This window comes from Mus caroli, chromosome 15 (assembly GCF_900094665.2).
Source record: "Mus caroli chromosome 15, CAROLI_EIJ_v1.1, whole genome shotgun sequence".
Classification (NCBI taxonomy): Eukaryota; Metazoa; Chordata; class Mammalia; order Rodentia; family Muridae; genus Mus; species Mus caroli.
Genome location: NC_034584.1, coordinates 96,448,804 through 96,468,245, shown reverse-complemented (window position 1 = coordinate 96,468,245; position 19,442 = coordinate 96,448,804). Strand labels below are relative to the sequence as shown.

The following is a 19,442-nucleotide window of genomic DNA, read 5'->3' as shown; positions in this document are numbered from 1 at the left end:
TCAGCAGCAGCAGCAGATCAATCCAGAAGAAACTGCAAGGCTCCAGCTATCAGCATGAGTCTCCTGAAGTGGCTAGAAGCAGCTGGAACAGCACCAGAAGCTCTTTGGTGAGCTTCTCTTTACAGAGTCACGACAAGCAAAGATCAGCAAAGTAAGTAAGCAAGGTGAACCAATGCAATGGTGTTGCCAACTAAGACCAGCAAGGAGAACCAATGCCAGAGTGTTATCCACTGTCTGTTGGGTTATACTTACACACTTTCCAAACATGGCGTGTCCTCTTAAGTGTCCACTCCAGCAAAACATCACATGCCCTTTTACCAGGCAGTTTCCAGAAAAATACTGCGTGTCTATTCTCAGCAAAAGATCCCCTCTCTCATTTGTCTGCTTCAGCGAAATATCCTTTCATAAGACAGCTTCCAGGAAAAAAAAATCATATTTGAGTCTCCAACAAAACCAGAAATTCCCACTTCACTGAACTTTGAGCTTTTGAATAGATCCATAAATGGGTTGTCATTTGGAATGAATAGCTTTGTGAGAAGAATATTACTTCTTGAAGTTAGGAGACAATGCTATAGTTTGGACATTAAGGTAGTTTAGAAGCTTAGAATATCAAGGTAAGAGGACATACGTTTGAAGATCTACCTGGCAGACCAGTGTCCTTGATTGTCAAGGTTAGTTTGGGAAGCCACAACTTATTTCAGGATTCCTGGGTCCATCCTTTAGTGAAGTTTCCTCAGGGTAAGAATGGCTGCTATAAGGTAGTTCCATAGTACTCTGGAGTCTAGTTCTAGAAAGATGGTGTCTTGGAAGACTTGATCCCATCCATTGTCTATGCAGAGAGTGGCGGTGTTTTCACCAGTGTTCCAGAGATAGAGACAGGAGGATCAGATATTCAAGGCTCTCTCCTAGGCCACACAGTGAGTTTGGGGCCAGCCTGGGGTACACAAGACTCTGTCTCAAAGACAGAGAGCCAGTAAAATGGCTTATTAGGTAGGGGTGCTTGCTGCCAAGCCCAGTGACTTCAGTTTGAGCCCTAAGACCTGCATGGTAGAAGGACAAGACTGACTAGATACCCTCTGTTGTCACATGTATGTAATGGAATGCACTACACATACCACATGTGTACGCACGTGTGATGCACACTCACACATACATGTCACATACACTAACCATAAAACTTAAAGAGAAAGAACACTGATGGATTTGTATACTAACATTGGCAAAAGGGCATGTGTGGGAGAGAAAACAGGGATTCTGTTTTAGACACAGTAAGTGTGAGATTCTCAGTGGGCATCTTCATGGATTTCTTAAGTGGGCAACTGGAGATGGCAGTCTGCAGTTCAAAGGAGAGTTATAGATTAGTGACATAAAATTGGGGGGAAATGAGCACACAAAAAACTTTTAGAATAGGTCATGGAACATAGGATTCATGTGTTGCTATTACATGTCCAAGTATGTCAGTATAACATGTAAGATCCCTTCCCCTCCGATTTGTGACACCATCTCTGTTATGCACAATTTTCTATGCATAGTAAACGGTCAGTTTCTACCATACCATTCTCTCTTCTGACGATTAGAAGAGAACAGCTCAGAAGCTAACAGTGCCTCATTTCTTATTTACGAAAAGAATGGTATTTTTTAAATACTAGGAGCTGGAGAGATGGCTCATCAGTTAAGAGCACTGGCTGCTCTCGCAGCAGACCTGGGTTCAATTCCCAGCACCCACACAGGAGCTCATAACTCTGTAACTCCAATTCCAGAGAATCTGACACCCTCACAGAGACATACATGTAGGCCAAATATCAATGCACATAAAAGAAAAAAAAAACAACCCTCATGTGCTCAATTCAGTAACACATATACTAAAATTGGAAAGATACCTAGAAGATTAGCATGGCCGCTGAGCAAGGATGACACGGAAATCTGTGAAGTGTTCCATAATTAAAAGTAAAGACAAAGCAAAACAAAAAAACCCCTCTTTATTTCACTTTTGCTATATAGGGAGAAATCCCCTGGATTCTTCCACCATTGAGAGGATGCCAAGAGGCTAGATAAGATCACAGACAGGACCTTCAGAAAGCTGAATAACAAAAAAGCTGTGAAGGGGGTCAGGTCTGGTGAAGCATGCCTGTAATCCTAGCACTCTAGACAGAGGAAAAGCATGAAGAACACACATTCTAAGTTACCCAGATAGTCAGACCCTGTCTCAAACAAACAAACAAACAAAGAAAAAAAGAAGAAAAAAAGAAGAAAAAAGAAAGACTGTGTTAGGTGTTGGTATTTAGCTCAGTGCTGGAGTACAAGGCCCTGGGCTCAGTGCCTAGAACACAGAAGAAAACAGCTTCAAAGGGGGAATAGAGCCCATTATCAAAAAGGGGGAATAGAGCCCATTATCACCCGTCCCTCCCCCACCCCCCGTTCTCCTGCCCTACCCCATACAGCCACACACTGGGCAGAGACTATGGCTACAATGTTGCTACTGTTATAAAGAAGAAAACATAACTAGTTAGCTGTTGGGATCCCTGGAATCCCTTGTCAACTCTATTTAAATCTGTTCAGTTCTTAAGCTTTTATTTACAGTAACACAAACACAAAAAGTACCATCTTAACCACATAATGTGTTCATGTGTATCACAGACTGGTCTCAAACTCACAGAGACCTGCCTGCTTCTTCTTCATGATAAGTTTTTCAAATGTAGCTCTTATATTTGATGTTCTCCTGAAAATCTCAAGGCTGTCTCTTAATAATTCAACTCCTCAGGCTAAAGAGATGGCTCAGCAGTTAAGAGGACAGACCATTCTTCCAGAAGACCTTGATTCTAGTCCCAGCACCCACACTGCAGGTCTTAACCATTTGTAACTTTAGTTTCAGGGGACCTGGTGCCCTCTTCTTGCCTCCACAGGTAGGCATCTGGTATGTAGATGGTATATATTCAGGCCAGACAAGTGGCTCATACTTAATACAAGTACTTAGGTGGAGGCTGACACAGGAAAATGAGTTTCAGGACAGCTTGGCTTCATAATAAGCCCTGCCTCATTCATAAATAAGTAAATAGCCGGGCAGTGGAGGCACACACCTTTAATCCTAGCACTTGGGAGGCAGAGGCAGGCAGATTTCTGAGTTCAAAGCCAGCCTGGTCTACAGAGTGTGTTCCAGGACAGCCAGGGCTACACAGAGAAACCCTGTCTCAAAAAAAATCAAAAATAAATAAATAAATAAATAAATTTCTCAAGAGGACTTCTCTCAATACTAGCAGTAGTGTTTTTCCCCTCTTAGAGTTGCTTTTGGTCTCACTACCCTGAAGAGCTCTTCACTTTCTGAAGTAAGTATAATTATTGACTTATGACCTATCTCTCCCTCAACCGTAAAATAAAAATTCTGTCAGAGAAATTTTCCATATGACCAGGACAGTGTTGTGTGTGCTTTTGTTTTTGATGTAGTATGTGATGTTGGTATTTCAGTAAAATACTTGCTGGGTAACAAATACAGATTTTTAAAAAAATCGCTGTGCTGTACAGACTCCAATCTAAGGCTTCCCACCGAGCTACACTAACAGTCCTACTTTCTCTCTCTCTCTGTGTGTGTGTGTGTGTGTGAGTGTTGTTCACAGGTGTGGAGGGTTGTCCAAGAGACCAGATGACAACTTCAGGTTTGGTTCCTCAGAGCTATCCCCCTTATTTTTATTGTTTGTTTAACGCGGGATTTCCCACTCGCTCAGAAGGCTAGACTGGTGATCACCCATGATCTTTTGGGGGTGGGGTGGGGGGTGTCGAGACAAGGATAGCGCTGGCTGTCCTGGAATTCGCTGTGTAGACCAGGCTGGCCTCGAACTCACAGAGATCCGCCTGCCTCCATGTGGCGATTAGAAGCAGGCGCCGCCGCGAGTTGAACGTACTTCCTCACACTACCATCGTAGCTCACACACAGCACACACCGGGCAGGGGCTTCGGCCAGTGAGGTGCTGTCAAGTGTAAAGAAGAAAGTACAAGCAGTCATCTGCTCGGATCCACTCTTGCTTAACTTGCTCCACACAACCAATGACCAGCTTGGTGACTGAAGTCCCTCTCTTGGCTCTGCTCCCTTCATTCCCTTTTACCCGAGGGCTGCCTGAGACACTCTCAGTCCCTCCCTGCCTTTGCTTCACCTTCGGACCTCCACAGCTACAGACAGATGGGCAGCGTTTGACGCCAGGGCCGCTTTCCCCGCGCTGCCCACACTTTGCAGCCGAACACGTGTGAGTCGTGTGTACAGCGCTCGCCCAACCTTCCACTCAAGCCACGCTCACAGTAAGCCCCGCCCCTAGGCCCTGGTCCAACTCAGCCCCACGAGTCGCGCCCTCGCCCCCACTTCTCGCGAGAAGTGAACACGCCTGGCCGGACGGGAGGAAAGTATCTGCTCCGCTGAGGGGGGAAAGGAGGAGCAGGAGACAGATTGTGGGACCGAGCGCGGGCGGGCGGGAGGCGCCGGAGCTACCAGCGGGTGAGTCCTGTTAACATTAGCTAGTCCGTGGCCTGACAGGAGTCTCTCCTTCTACTCTGGCCAGTCCCAGCGTCCCGGGCCGGGGTCTCCCCTCCCAGTCTGTTGGACGGGGGCGCTGAGGCGGTGGCCAGGCCTGTCTGAGGAAGAGGGTGGGGCGTAGGCTAAAGACAACCAATAGGAGAGAAGGAAGCCACAATTGGCGGCCATGAGCGCTAATGGGAGATCGCCTTTACCTTGCGGAGTGCCGCCCTCTTCTCTTCTCCCGCCTCCTTCCTTTTGGAGGAAGGCGGGGCCAGAGGACTGAAGTGTGGGGAGAACTTGGGGTAAGTAGCCCCGGGGGGCACAGGGCGTGGCGAGGAAAGGGGGGTTGAATCCTGTGGGAAGCGAAGTCTAGTGGAAGTCTAATGGAGGGATCTTGGAGTGGAAGAGAGAGGAGGACTGTTAAACTAGGTTGAAGACTCAAAAGATTTCCCAAAAAGTGGGTTTAGGGCTTGGCACTGCAGAAGGCAGAGGTAAATAGGCAGGAGGTAGGTTTGGGTGACGAGAGCCTGGCTCAGGTGAAAGCACGCGTTGTGTGGTCGAAGTGGAGCATTGGGAAACGGGGGTCCTGGCGTTTCGATTGAATTCAGAAGAATCTGAGCAAGAGACACGGTGTCAGAAAGTATGGATCTGGACAGATTAAGTGGATGAGTTTAGGAGGACATGTGAGTGGGTTGGGTTGCTAGAAGGCATCGCTTCGGTGATAGTATGGAAATCCAGAGGGTAAGGGGGATATTTGGAGAAGAGACAGCGACTGACATACAGTCTGGGTCTTTCTTCAGTCGGGAGACCGCCAGGATATTGCTTAGTGTCTTTTGGTGGATATGGCACCCAGACTGGTGACCAGCCAGCCAAAATGCTGGCCCAGGGGTTGAGAAGAAGAAAAGTAGGGCGCTGCTCTGATTGTCATTTTTCCAGTGTTCCACTTTCCAAGTTTCATTTCTTTCAGAACACAGGGATGTGGGCCTGGGACTTCGCAGTCCAAGTTGGAGACCCGTTGGGACTTCTATGTTGCTCTGAAATGCTTATTATGTGCACTCACTGGGGTGTTTACTACCCAGGGCACCTCCTACCCAGATTCCCGTGTTACTACTTTCCTAACTTTGTTTTCTGCTTAGCAGAGGGTGTTTTAATATCTCTCAGGGTTCATATGAAGTATAGGTTTGTGGAGATGTGCAGGTTTGTTTTTTTTTTTTTATTATTTTGGCAAACTCATTTGTTTCCTATGTTTAAAATTTTTCAGCAGTATAATTTCTGAAGAAACTATAGATACTCTAAACACTAACAAATAAATTTTGTTTCCTTAAATGTGAATTTTCCCTTTCGTTCATTAAGAGTTATTTAATGGATGATTGAACCTAGTCTTAATTATCTTGTATATTTTCTTGTTTATTAATTGGGGCAGTGTTTCATATAGCCCAAGCACACCTCAAACTGAGATAACTGAGGGTGACCATGATCCTCCACCCATCTCCCAAGTGCTGGGATAATAGGTGTGTACCACCATATCCAGTTTATGTGGTACTAGGGACTGAATACTCAGGGTCTTATACATGGTAGATAAGCACTCTGCCATGTGAGCTACAGTCTTTAGCCCTTGTGTGTGTATTTGTCTGTGTGTGTGTGTTCATTCAGTGTTTCATAGTGTGTGTGTGGTTTATGCAGTGTGTCATGTAGCCCATACTAGCTTTGAACTCATTTTTAAATTTCTGATCCTTCTATCTCCACGTACCAAGTGTTGATACAAGCATTCGCTTCCATGCCCAATTTATCAGTTTATATGGTGCTGGGGATTGAACCTAGGGCTTTGTGCATGCACTGTACCCACTGAGCTTTATCCCCAGTCCCCTTTTTATATTTTGAGTGGTGTGAGTGAAATAGACTCATAGTTCAGGAAATTGAACATTTTCTCATGTTTTCTTTGCATCCAGATTTACAAATTAAAGAGCTATCATAGTATTTTAGGACAAGGGTTGAGGAACTCAAACACAATTTGTTTTTAAGCATGGGGGATGTAAAGTAAGTGGAAGCTATTGCGAAACTTAACATGACTGTAAGAAAAGAAGCTAAAGAAAAGGTTGGCAGCCATACGAAGTAGTCTTACCAGTTTGTTCTTAATTCTGTACAGAAAAGGGACAGGGCATTGCCCTTTGTTTAGTAGTTGTATATCACTTAATAGTGAGTTAAGACTCAAACAGCTAATTAATAACTTTCTTTGCATCGATTATATTCCTTCTACCGCCCCACCACCACTACCTTTTGGCATTTATGCATGCATGAGTGTGTGAGTGTGTGTGTTTGTAGGGATTTATAGTGGTACTTAAGTGAGAGCTTTCAGCCGGGCTTGTGCATGCCAGGAAAGTATTCTAGCACTGAGTTATAACCCTACCTCTTTTATTTTTGAGAATTGAAGTACTACTAAAGAAAAAACGCAGATCATGTGGTTTTGTATTAACCTCTGTTTTTCAGCAACCAGTTGAAGTGTTTCCCCTTGGCTAGAAATTGTCCCTATATAAACACTGAGACTGATCAATTACCAAACCTTTACTATTAGCTACTGAATTGGGTTTCAATTGGGAGCATTTGCTGAACAGTAGCAAATTTTCTAGGCAGTAGTCTTCCCCNCCCCAATCCAAAAAAAAAAAAATCAGTGAGAGAACAAAGTCCCTTGTTTTGATCTTCCAATCTAAAACTTGTGATGGCTTTAACTTGAACATTCTTAAGTACAATGCTTGTTTCTCTTCTTTTGGGCAGTAATCCCACCTGACCAAAAGATGGATATTGGGGTCTAGATATGTAGCTGAGTAGGAAGAATGCTTACTTAGCATGCGTGAACCCTGTTACTACATAAAACTGGACATGATGGTGCACACCTGTAATCTTAGCACTGGAGAAGTGGAGTCAGGGACCAAGACCATTCTTGTCTACGTGGGCAGCATGAGTCCAGCTTAGGCAGCATGGGACTGTGTCTCAGAGAGAAACAAGAAGAAAAACAATTCATTGGAAAGTTTGTTAGTTGATAGTAAATTTGTTAAAAGTTTTCACTTAAATAATGTCACACTAGTCAGCAATATTGAGGGTTACTTACAAGGGCTAGAATGTTAATGTTACTATATCTTGTCCTTTTTTCCTTTCCTAACTCTTAACCAAAACAGTTATTTTTTTTTAAGATTTATTTATTTATTATATGTAAGTACACTGTAGCTTTCTTCAGACACTCCAGAAGAGGGCGCCAGATCTCGTTACGGATGGTTGTGAGCCACCATGTGGTTGCTGGGATTAGAACTCTGGACCTTCGGAAGAGCAGTCGGGTGCTCTTACCCACTGAGCCATCTCACCAGCCCCCCAGAGTTATATTTTCAATCAGTTCTTACACAGATCTACCTGGCTAGTCTGTCTGAGTGCAGCTGCTCTGAAGCTCTTGGAAGATTGTGTTGTTCATGTTAAGTTGTCCTGGGCTGTGGTGGGAAGAGGCAGTGTTGCCACCGTCTCCTATCCAGACCTGATAAGGAGGTGTTTTTTCCTTACAAGGAAATTTTAGGTAGGACAAGTAGCGAAGTCTTTCGAGTGTTTAATCAAGACAACTCTCTTCTTAGGACAGACTGGAATATAATTGCCCCTGTTCCATGATGGTGGACATAAAAGTGCATATTTTGTTTCTTTGAGAAAAAAATGAGGCATTTGTTAAAAAGAAAAATGTTTAATTATTTTTTAAATGTTAACTTTTTTGATGTTTGGTTTTTTTTTTTTTTTTGGAAAATGTTTTAGAGTTCATGAAAAAGTCTTACTCTAACTTTAAAAACATGTCAAAGATTGGCTGGCAAGATTGCTCAGAGAGTAAAGTGCTTGCTGCCTAACCATGCAAGTCTGATGGCCTGAGTTCAATTCTCAACCCTAACCTTAAGATAAGGCAGAAGGAGAAAACTGATTCCACATAGTTGTCCTCTGACATCTGTGTGTGTGCTGTGTCACTTGTGCCACAGCACATGCACACATCATACATATGGATACACAATAATACATACATATAAAATGTCCAAACAACAATTATTTATTTATTTATTTATTTATTTATCTGGTTTTTCAAGACAGGGTTTCTCTGGGTAGCCCTGGCTGTCCTGGAACTCACTTTGTAGACCAGGCTGGCCTCAAACTCAGAAATCCACCTGCCTCTGCCTCCCAAGTGCTGGGATTAAAGGTGTGCACCACTGCCCGGCCAAACAACATTTATTTTTATTTTTATTTTTTAAATTTAATTTTATCTACATTGGTGTTCTACCTCCAAGTATGTCTGTGTGAGGATGTCATATGCCCTGGAACTGGAATTATAGACAGTTGTGAACTGCCATGTGGGTGCTGGGAACTGAACTTAGGTCCTTTGGAAGCACAGACGGTACTCTTAACTGCTGAGCCATCTCTCCAGCCCCAAAGTAACCATTTCTAAGCTTCTCTGGTATGTCTTTCTCCTTACTAGATTTGTTAGATAATAATTGTATTCATATGTGAAAACATATTGTTTTAGAAATCCTTAACAGATGATCTCCTTATTTTTAATTTTTTTGTGTATATGGTGGAGCATATGTGTACGTGGTAGGGATGTGTGCACAAAGGCCAGAAGAGGGCACTGGGTGTCTGTTCTATTAGGCTTTCTTCTTTATTCCATAGAATGGGTCTCTCACTGAGCCTGGAGATCACCAATTAATTGGCTAAGCTGAGTGTCCAGTGAGCTCCAGGAGTCTGACTCTGTTTTTTCAGTGCTGGCGTTCTAGAGGCATCCTCCACAACCAGGCCTTTTAAATAGGTGCTGATGGCCTGAACTCAGATCTTAATGCTTGCCTAGAAGAGACTTCATCAGCTGAGCCAGCTTCTCAGCTCTGTACCTTTTCTTTCTTTCTTTTTAATGGTTTGACCTTAATACATTTTATTGGGGGTGGGAATGAAAGAGGTATGTGCATATACATGCCATGGCATGTGTGTGGAGACCAGAGGACAGCTTTGAGAAATGTGTTCTCTTTCTACCTTTACATGAGTTTTGGGGATTAAACTCAGGTCATCAGGTCTAAGCAGCAAGTGTTTGCATTAGCTGACCCATTCTTTGGTCCTTTTGGCTTTTCATTTGTTCATTTGTTGATTTTCTTGAGAAAAGGTCTTGTAAAGCCTAGGATAGCCTTAAATACACTATTTAGATGAAGATGACCTCAAGATTACTGTTATTTGTTAGGGCAGGATCTCTCAACATAACCCTGGCAGTCCTGGAATTTAGTATACTGACCAAGCTGGTCTCGAACACTCAGAGATCTGACTGCTTTCTGAATGCTGTAATTAAAGGTTTGAACCATTACACCAGACCCAAAGATGAGCTCAAACTTCTCCATGCCCAATTTATATAGTGCTGGGGCTTTACTCATGTAGCTAAGCACTGCATCAACTGAACTACATCTCCATTCTTATAGTTGATTTCCTTTCTTTTCCAGTTTTGGGAGTTGAACTTAGGACCTCATGTATTAGGCAAGTGCAAACATTTTACCACTGAGCTTTTATATATATATATATATTTTTTTTTTAAAAAATATTCATTTTACTTTGTTTTGTTTTTGTTTGTTTGTTTGTTTTTGAGACAGGGTTTCTCTGTGTAGCCCTGGCTGTCCTGGAACTCACTCTGTAGACCAGGCTAGGCTGGAACTCAGAAATCTGCCTGCCTCTGCCTCCCAAGTGCTGAGATTAAAGGCGTGCGCCACCACTGCCCTGCTCACTTTACATCTTGATTTCTACCTCCAACCTTCACAAATCCCTCTCCCTTTTAGTTTCTCTCTTTCTCCTTAGAGAAGGGGAAGCCCTCCTTGGGTGCATCCCCACCCTGGGACATCCAGTCATAGCCAGTCTAAGTGCATCCTCTCCCTCTGAAGTTCAATTAGGTAGTCCAGTTAGGGGAAGGAGATTAAATGGCAGACAGCTGATTCAGAGACAACCTCTGCTCCAATTGTTTGGGAACCCACATGAAGATTAAGCTGCACATCTGCTACAAAAAAATTGTAAACGAAAACTTTACATTTTTGTAGGTATCAGCTGGTTATGACTTTTTAAATAGCTAGATAACATATTTTAGATTCTTGATCATTCTTATATATTTAAATTATTGATAAATTTGATAAACATGATTACTGTATTTTCATTTTAGGCCACTGGTAAATGTATAAGGATAGGGCTGTGTTAGGTCATCTGACCTACCCTTCTCCTTTTCCACATCCTTCTTGTCCCTTCTTTCCTGTTTTCCCCCTCTTCTTTCTCACTCTCTCAGTCCCTTTCTGATGGGGATTGAATCTAGAACCTCCTACATGGTAGCAAGTGAGTTATTTCCCTAGCCCATAACCTTTAAAATATTAGGAAGTATCTTGTTGAAATTTAATTATGTTCTGTCTCAGACATCCCTGAAGTCCTAGGCTAGTGACTGACCATTGGATGGAAGAGGACAATGAGACTATAAAGTTAAATATTGTAATTACTATTTACTTTTATTTGTTTATTGCTTATTTGTTTTTGACTTTAGGGACAGGGTTTGGCTCTGCTGCCCAGTCTGGCTTCTGGCCTTCCAACTCACAATCTTTTTTTCAAGACAGAGTTTCTCTGTGTAGCCTTGGCTGTTCTGGCACTCACTCTGTAGACCAGGCTGGTCTTGAACTCAGATCTGTTTGTTTCCACTTCTAGTGCTGGGACTAAATGTATGTACCACCACTGCCTGGCTGCCAACTTATAATCTTACAAGTAGATGTACCGTCACTTCTGGTTTTAACTATCTTATATTAATGTCTTCCTTTTTTCATTTTCTTGCTTTTCTTTTCTTTTTTTGAGACAAGGTTTTGCTATGTAGTTCTGCCTGGCCTGGAACTCAAAGCGATCCACCTGCCCCTATGTACCAAGTGCTGGATAAAAGCCATGTATGTGTCACCATATACTTAGATATATATATGTATATATGTGTGTGTATACATATATATGTACACACACATATAGTATAAGGTCACCATCTTACACTCATGCTTATGGATCACTGTATGACTTGCCAATTAGATCATAAATGATCTATTTAATTTACTTTAAACTCTTCCTGGGAAATAGTATCTGTTCCATCAGTCTACAGGTTTTTTTTATTCTACCTTCATTTTCTCAGTTGCTTTTTGATTGTGTAATAACTGAAAGTATTAATTATAGTGGTTTTTAAAATCACCCCCAACTGCCTTATATAATGTAGCTCTTGGGGCAAAAATTTCTTCCCCAGACATTTTAAGTTAGAAATCAGAAGATTAAAACTCTTGCTTATGGACCAATTAGTTATCTGCAGCTTCCCTATAATTTTAACATTTCCAGTTTTGACCTCATGTCATATTTTGTTTGGAATATAAATTAATACCACTATGTATACAAACATATAATTTCCATTTACATTTAAAGTTTCAAGGTGTGGAAGTCTATATTCTAGAGGAGAAATGGTGCTACATACCAGATAGGGCATCAGAGGATATCTAGGGAATAAAGTCTTTATATTGGCAGCCAACAACTTTTCTGCATGTTAATTTTAGACTTGACAGTTGAATTTATGTTTGTGCAACTTTAGTTGGTGAGTACATCTTTAAAGTACCTTCCTCTTTTGGGGTTTTAATTTTCACTTTCATTATTTAAAGTTACAAGTTGTGCTGGGGATGTAGCTCAGTTGGTAGAGTGTTTACCTTATATGCAGGAATTCCTGAGTTAAATTTCCCACACCTCAAAAACTGAGTATGGTGGTACATGGCAGGAAGATACCAAGTTCTAGGTGCATAAAACCTTGTCTTGAAAAAGTATTCTTACTTGTTCATCATTCTGATACAGTTGGTTTGGGATTCTCTTGGAAAGCATGGTAATATTGATCATTCCTAAGGTCTTTTCTAGTCCAAATATATATAAATAGAAGCTCAGATCAAAGAACAGTTAAAGAATCAGGAAGAAAAATAGACTGTAAAGAAAATAAATTGACACGTTTTTGCTGACCCATAGGAAGTGGTTTAAAAGGGAGGCAGGGACATAAATAATAAGGAGTAATCATGTCTGAGCAAATCCAACAGCAGAGCTTTTTCATCGGATCACTATGTGTCTTAAAAATACTTAATCATGACCGTTCCTCGTCAGTATTCCCCTGGTGGACACTTATTTGGTAGTTTTATTTTCCTGTTAAATCATAGTGTTTTGTTTCCTTTTCTTGTCTTTTTATTTACAAACTTGTTTTTCTTCTGTGTGTATATATATTGACTGCCTGTATATGATGAAGCAAAATTCAGTTTAGTTTTGAAAGTAAACATTTGCTATCTAGCTCCTTTGGAGAGGGATTTGATCGGTGTTACAAACTCCAGAAGGTTGCATGGGGCTGGGTTTGTACCTCAGTTGGTAGAATGCATGCATGAAAGCCTGAGTTCCATCCTCAGCACTGCATGAACTGGGTGTAGTCCCACACACGCCTGTAATCAATGAATGTAGGAGGTATGGGAAAGATCAGGGTAGTCCTTGGAGAGTCCATCCTGGGCCAAATGAGACCCTGTGTCCAAACAAAACAGAATCGCTATATGAGAAGATAAAACATTTTATTTGTGTAACTTTGTAGACTGATGTTTAGGAAAGCTCCCTAACTACACCCAAGGTTAGTATACTAGCCTTTCAAATGTTGTGTTTAGGACAAAACTCATTACAAATTTACAAATCTGTTACTTTTTCTCATCCTTTGCCAACTTTAATCCTAAATGTTCCCATATATTTGAAAACAGGCTTTGCAGAAATTTTTTGCTCATCAGTATTGTCATTCTTCCTAAGAAGTGCTATTCTTGTTTTGTTTTGTTTTGTTTTGTTTTGCTTGAGACAGGATTTCTCTGTGTAGCCCTGGCTGTCCTAGAACTCACTCTGTAGACCAGGCTGGCCTGGAACTCAGAGATCCTGCCTGCCTCTGCCTCCCGAGTGCTGGGATTAAAGGCGTGCGCCACCACTGCCTGGCAAGAAGTGCTATTCTAAGGAAGTCGTAACATAAGCCAAGATTTAACTTAAAAGTGGTTGTTGGGTGTGGTTTGGGCAACACTCTCTTCCAGAGTCTCCTTGAAAAACCTAACTTGCCTTTGAGTTGAATTGCTTACTATGTTGTCCTATGGGTGCAGTGTTTCTTTCTGAGCTAAACAAGTAAACTTTATGCACTAGGCTGGTCAGATTTTATTTGTAACTTATGTAGAAACAACGCAATTTTTCAGATTAAATAAAATAGGGAAAGACTGGGAATGTATCTCAGTAGTAGAACCCATTGCTTGGCATATTGAAGGCCCTAAGTTCAGTCTCTAGCACCAAAAAACTACCACCACCACCATAAGCCACATTTTAAAGAAATTGTGTGTGCATGATATATGGGTGTAAACATCAGCTGTCCCCCTCTAGAGCTGTCTGCCTTATTGCCTTCAGTCAGAATCTCTCTGTAGTAGGATCTTACCAGCAAGCCCCAGCTGTCTCTGTCTCTTCCTTTTCCCAGCCTAGGCATGTCTCCTCACCACTCCCTTTGAACAGGGATTGTAGGCTCATGGCCACACCCAGCTTTTTACCTAGGTGCTGGAGATCCAAACTCAGGTCCTTGTGCTTATGTGGTTAACTATTCTATCTGTGGAAGCATCTTCTTAGCTTAAGAACCAGTTTTTGGAATAAGAATATGCTTATTATAATAAAATCAAGCTTTGTTGAATAAAACATAGGTTTGCTAAAAATGGTTTTTATGTTGAAACCAAATTTCCTGCCAATATTGTTTATTAAACCATTACATTGGTTTTACTTTAATATATTTCTGATACTAGCATAGATCTGATCAAACCATTTTTAATGAACATACTTTTAAAAGTTTTGCTTAAGTAGTAGTTTGTGTGTAGTTTGTGTGAAACTGGAACATGCCAGTCAGTGAGTATTGGAATACCCCAGATGGATCCTGTGCATCAAATGAGTAGACTTAGAGAATATTAATACATCATTTTCTCTGAAACGTCTGGTTTTCCCCAAAATTATCATTGTGCAGTATTATGGGTGTTTTTCTACCCAGAACAAAACTTTTACAGAGGTATTAAAGTCCAGTCCAGCATAATGGCTTAGGCTTGTAATTTTAGTACTCAGGAAACAGACAGAAAGATGCCTGTGGATTCTGAGGTAGCCTGGTCTAGATGTATACTCAGTGTAAAACCAGCCTGTGCTACAGAATGGAATCTTGTCTAAAAATCAAACAAAACAGAAACAACCCCACCACCACCACAAAACAACAACAACAAATACCCAATAAACAAGGAGGGCAGAGAGATGGTCAGCAATCCAGAGCATTGACTATATCTTCTATAAGACCCAGGTTTGATTCCTGGCACTCATATGGCAGCTCAAAATAGTCTGTAACCCTAGTTCCAGGAGATCTGATGCCTTTTTTTAGCCTCTGTTGACACTAGGCACACATGTGGTATACGGACATATATGTAAAAAAATCACCCACATGGGGTTAAAGAGATGGCTCGTCAGTGAAAAGCACTGGGTCTTACAGAAGACCTGGATTTGACTTTAAATCCCATATGGTAGCTCACAACTAAATGTAACTCAAATTTCAGGGGATCCAATGGGTCCTTCTGGACACCAGGAATGCATATAGTATACATACATATATGCAAAACACTTATACACATAAATAAATCAAAAATTTAAAAACCCATATACATAAAAATAAAAACCCCTACAAAAGAAACAACCCCTCCCCAAACAAAAACATCCTTATTTGTTCTTTTCTAAATCCATAAGAATTTTAAATTGGTCCTCAAAGATCAGTGTTTTGAACCTGACACAGTAGTCTATGCCTATAATCCCAGCTACTTGGGAAGCTGATGCTTCAAGAGGAATGCAAGTTAAAGGCTAGACTGTGAAATATAACAAAACCTTATTTAAACAGGGAGGCATTAGGAATGCAGCTCACTTGGTGGAGTGATGGCTTATCATGCATACAGCCCTGGGTTTGGTCTCTAACACCAAGTAGTAGTAATGCCTGTTATCCCAGTACTTGGGTGGTAGAAGTGGGAAGATTAGAAGTTCGAAGCCAGCCTGGGCTTATATAATGAATTTGAGGCCAGCATGGGATACTTGAAGCTCTATCACAAAAAGATACACTAATAAACATCTAAAAAAGGAAAAAAAAAAACTGTTTTGATCACTGTTGTTTTAGAGGTCATACTTTATCTGAAAATAATAAGAAAAAAACAATTTTGGGTTTTGTTTTTGTTTGTTGTTTGTTTGTTTGTTTTGAGACAGGGGTTCTCTGTGTAGCTCTGACTGTCCTGGAACTGAGCTGGCCTCGAACTCAGAAATCCACCTGCCTCTGCCTCCCAAGTGCTGGGATTAAAGGTGTGCGCCACCACTGCCTGGCTAACAAAACAAATTTTATTTATTATTTATTGCTGCCATACCTGTACAAAACAAAATGTTTGCATGTTTTGATGTGTGTGTGTGTGTGTTTTGTCTGTATATGTGGGTTATGTTTGTATTCCTGTGTTTGCATATGGAGGCCAAAGGTTAATGTCCTTTATTACCTTTATTTTTTGAGGAAGGATATGTTTCACTGAAACTGGAATTCACCAATTGTCTAGTCTAGCTGGCCAATGAGCTCCAGGGATCTGTTGGTCTTACCCCTTCCCCATGCTCTGAGAACTCTGGCTACAGACATCTATTGCCTCATCCTGGTTCTGTGTGGGTGCTAAGGATCTGCACTCCAGTCCACATGCTTCCACAACATGCCTTTATCAAGTGAACCGTCTCCGCAGCCTGTTTTGTTTTGTTTTGTTTTGTTTTGTTTTGTTTGAGGAAGGGTTTCACTATGTTTCCAGTTTTACATTGAACTCATGATTCTCTTGGCTCCACCTTCATTTAGGATTATCATCAAATCCATCACACCTAACTCTGCATTTTCTTACTGGTTTCCAGGAATTCCTCTACCTCAAGAGCACTTTGAGAGAACTAGTATAGTTCAACAATGAGTATTTCCTGAGTATGATTAAAACCTTGGGTTTGCTCTTTAGCACTGAAAAAAAAAAATCGAAACTAGGGATTGGAAAGATGGCTTGGTGGTTAAGAGCATTGGTTGTTCTTCTGGCAGACCTGGGTTCAATTATCAGTACTGACATGATGGCTCACAACCATCTATAACTCCAGTTCCAGGGGATCTGATGCCCTCTTCTGGCTTCTCTGGGCACATACATGTACATAGTGCACAAGTGTACATGCAAGCAAAATACCTATACACATTTCTTTTAAAAATCACACCACATTTTTAAAAAACACCAAAATATACATTGAAATATAAAGTATGTTAATGTTCTTTACTCCCTCCCTTTTTGTTAGACAGAGTCTTAACTTGTAACTCTGGGTAGCCCAACTTGCTATGTAGACAAGGCTGGCCTTGAACTCAAAGAGTTCTTTTTCTGCCTTCCAAGTGCTGGAATTAAAGGTGTGTGCTACCACTTGCAGCTTAGTTTTTACTTCTGCTTCTTGCTGTCATTTTATTTTATTAATTAGTATTATTACTATTTTGAGACAGAGTCTTACTATGTAGTCCTTGCTGGTCCAGAACTTGAAATGTAGACCAGGTATGTGTAACCAGGACCTCCTGTCATTTTAACAAGTTGTAGCTTTTCATCCCCTTATTAACATTTCTGAGGATAACTCAAAATAGTTTCTTGAATCTTCTAAAATTTCTAGTTAGGGATGGACAAATGGCTTGGTGGTTAAAAGCATTGGCTGTTCTAAATGATCAGGGTTCAGTTCCCAGCTCCTACATGGTGGCTGACAACCATCTGTAACTCCAGGTACAGGGAGTTCAGTGACCCCTTCTGGTCTTTGCTGGTACTCTAGACACATGGTGCATAGATACATAAACACAAACAAGACATATATACATAAAATAAATATTTTTAAAGATTAAGTTTGAAAATCAAGAAAAAATACAAACTTTTGAGTCAGGTAGTTGACCTTTATAAACCTGCTTCCAGATGGTTGTAACCATTGCCCATTTATTACATAACTTATGATTTAGCCTGATTTCTACTGACATCTGTTTTCTGTCATTGGCTAAAAACTATTTGATCTATTTACAGAGATTAACTTAAATATTCTGTCAATTATTCTGTTTAGTTACTGCGCTACTCTTCTGTTTTTTAATTTACATTTTAATATATTTAGTGTGTATATGCCATATCATAAGTATGGAGGTCAAAGGACAATTGGGGTGGGGGGATTGTTTCTGTTCTTTGACCATGTGGATCCTTGTCTGGCTTGGTGGCAAGTTCCCTGCTGAACTGTCTTTGGGGACTTCTGTAATTATTTTCTCCATTTATTTATTTATACATTCATTCATTTTCCATCCCAGTCACTGCCCCCCAACCCTCCTCAGAGAGTCTCTCTCCCCCATATCCCATCCCCTTCTTCTCTGAGAAGGTGAGAACCCTCCCTGGGCAGCGTTGCCCCTCTCCCCCCCACCCCCAGTCATATCAAGTATTTGCAGGGTTAGGACATCCTTTCCCACCAAGACCATACAAGGCAGCCCAGTTGGGGAACAGATTCCACAGACAGGCAACAGCTTTAGGGCCAACCCCACTCCTCTCCAGTTATTGGAAGACCGACATGGATACTGAGTTGCACATCTGCTACATAAGTGCCAGGGCCCTCAGTCCAGCCCATGAATGCTCTTTGGCTGGTGGCTCAGTCTCTGAAAGGACTTCTGTGTTTTTACAGCAATGTATCTGCAACTTTTTTTTTTTTTGTCTCAGTGCTACTCATTTATACTTTCAGAAGTTACTAATGGTTGTGCATGCCATTGATGCTGATACTTGGTTACTAATGGTTGTGCATGCCAATGATGCTGATACTTGGAAGACTGAGGCAAGAGACAAAACAAGAACTAAAGGCTAGCATGGGATATGTAGTAAGTTCCAGGCCATCCATCCTGGGCTACAAAGTGAGACTGTGTCTCAGTTACCCCCTCCAAAAAAAAGAGTTATTGAGGATTTTAAAAAAACCTTTTCTTATCTGAATTTATGTCTATTGATTTTTCTTTACTTACTAGAGATTAAAATGTATTTTTTAAAAAAGATTTATTTATAGCTGGGTGCGGTGGTGCACCCCTTTAATCCCAGCACTCGGGAGGCAGAGGTAGGCGGATTTCTGAGTTCAAGGCCAGCCTGGTCTACAAAGTGAGTTCTAGGACAGCCAGGGCTATACAGAGAAACCCTGTCTTGAAAAACCAATAAATAAATAAATAAATAAATAAATAAATAAATAAATAAGATTTATTTATTTTATATATGTTAGTATACTGTCATCTTCAGACACACCAGAAGAGGGCATCAGATCTCATTACAGATGGCTGTGAGCCACTGTGTGGTTGCTGGGAATTGAACTTAGGACCTATGGAAAAACAGTTAGTGCTCTTAACTGCTGAGCCATCTCTCCAGCCCTAAAATATAATTTTTTAAATAATAGCAAAACCATTATTACTATAACTAGGTAATTGCATTTGTATTACCAGGAAAAAATGGGGCTGAAGATGTAACTCAGTAAAGTGCTTGCCTAGCATGCTATTAGGCCTTAGGTTAGTTCTGTAGCACTACATAAACCAAGTTGGTGCCGTGCACCTGTAATCCCTGCTCTTGGGAGGCAAACGCATTGGGGATCAGAAGTTCAAGATCACCTTCAACTACATAGAAATTTTGAGGAAATTTTGAGGACAACCTGGGCAAGAGAGAGAGAGAGAGAGAGAGAGAGAGAGAGAGAGAGAGAGAAGGAGAAGGAGAAGGAGAAGGAGAAGGAGAAGGAGAAGGAGAAGGAGAAGGAGAAGGAGAAGGAGAAGGAGAAG

The 19,442-nt window shown here is 41.2% G+C and overlaps 1 protein-coding gene and 1 non-coding gene across 3 annotated transcripts in view; both read left to right on the top strand.

The window, feature by feature from the left end:
• The first annotated feature begins 1,838 nt into the window (after positions 1 to 1,838).
• On the top strand, positions 1,839 to 1,945 carry LOC115029532. Its single transcript, XR_003835093.1, has one exon. It is a non-coding gene; the product is annotated as a U6 spliceosomal RNA (small nuclear RNA).
• A 2,403-nt stretch (positions 1,946 to 4,348) lies between these two features.
• The window catches only part of Atf7 (activating transcription factor 7), a 93,897-nt gene continuing 78,803 nt past the window's right edge, over positions 4,349 to 19,442 (top strand). The window contains exon 1 of one of the 2 annotated variants that reach the window (XM_021182999.1): positions 4,349 to 4,480. The gene's annotated coding sequence lies outside the window, so the exon portion shown is untranslated. Of the gene's footprint in view, positions 4,804 to 19,442 lie in introns of both variants that reach the window. The other variant, XM_021182998.1, reaches the window with a different exon arrangement.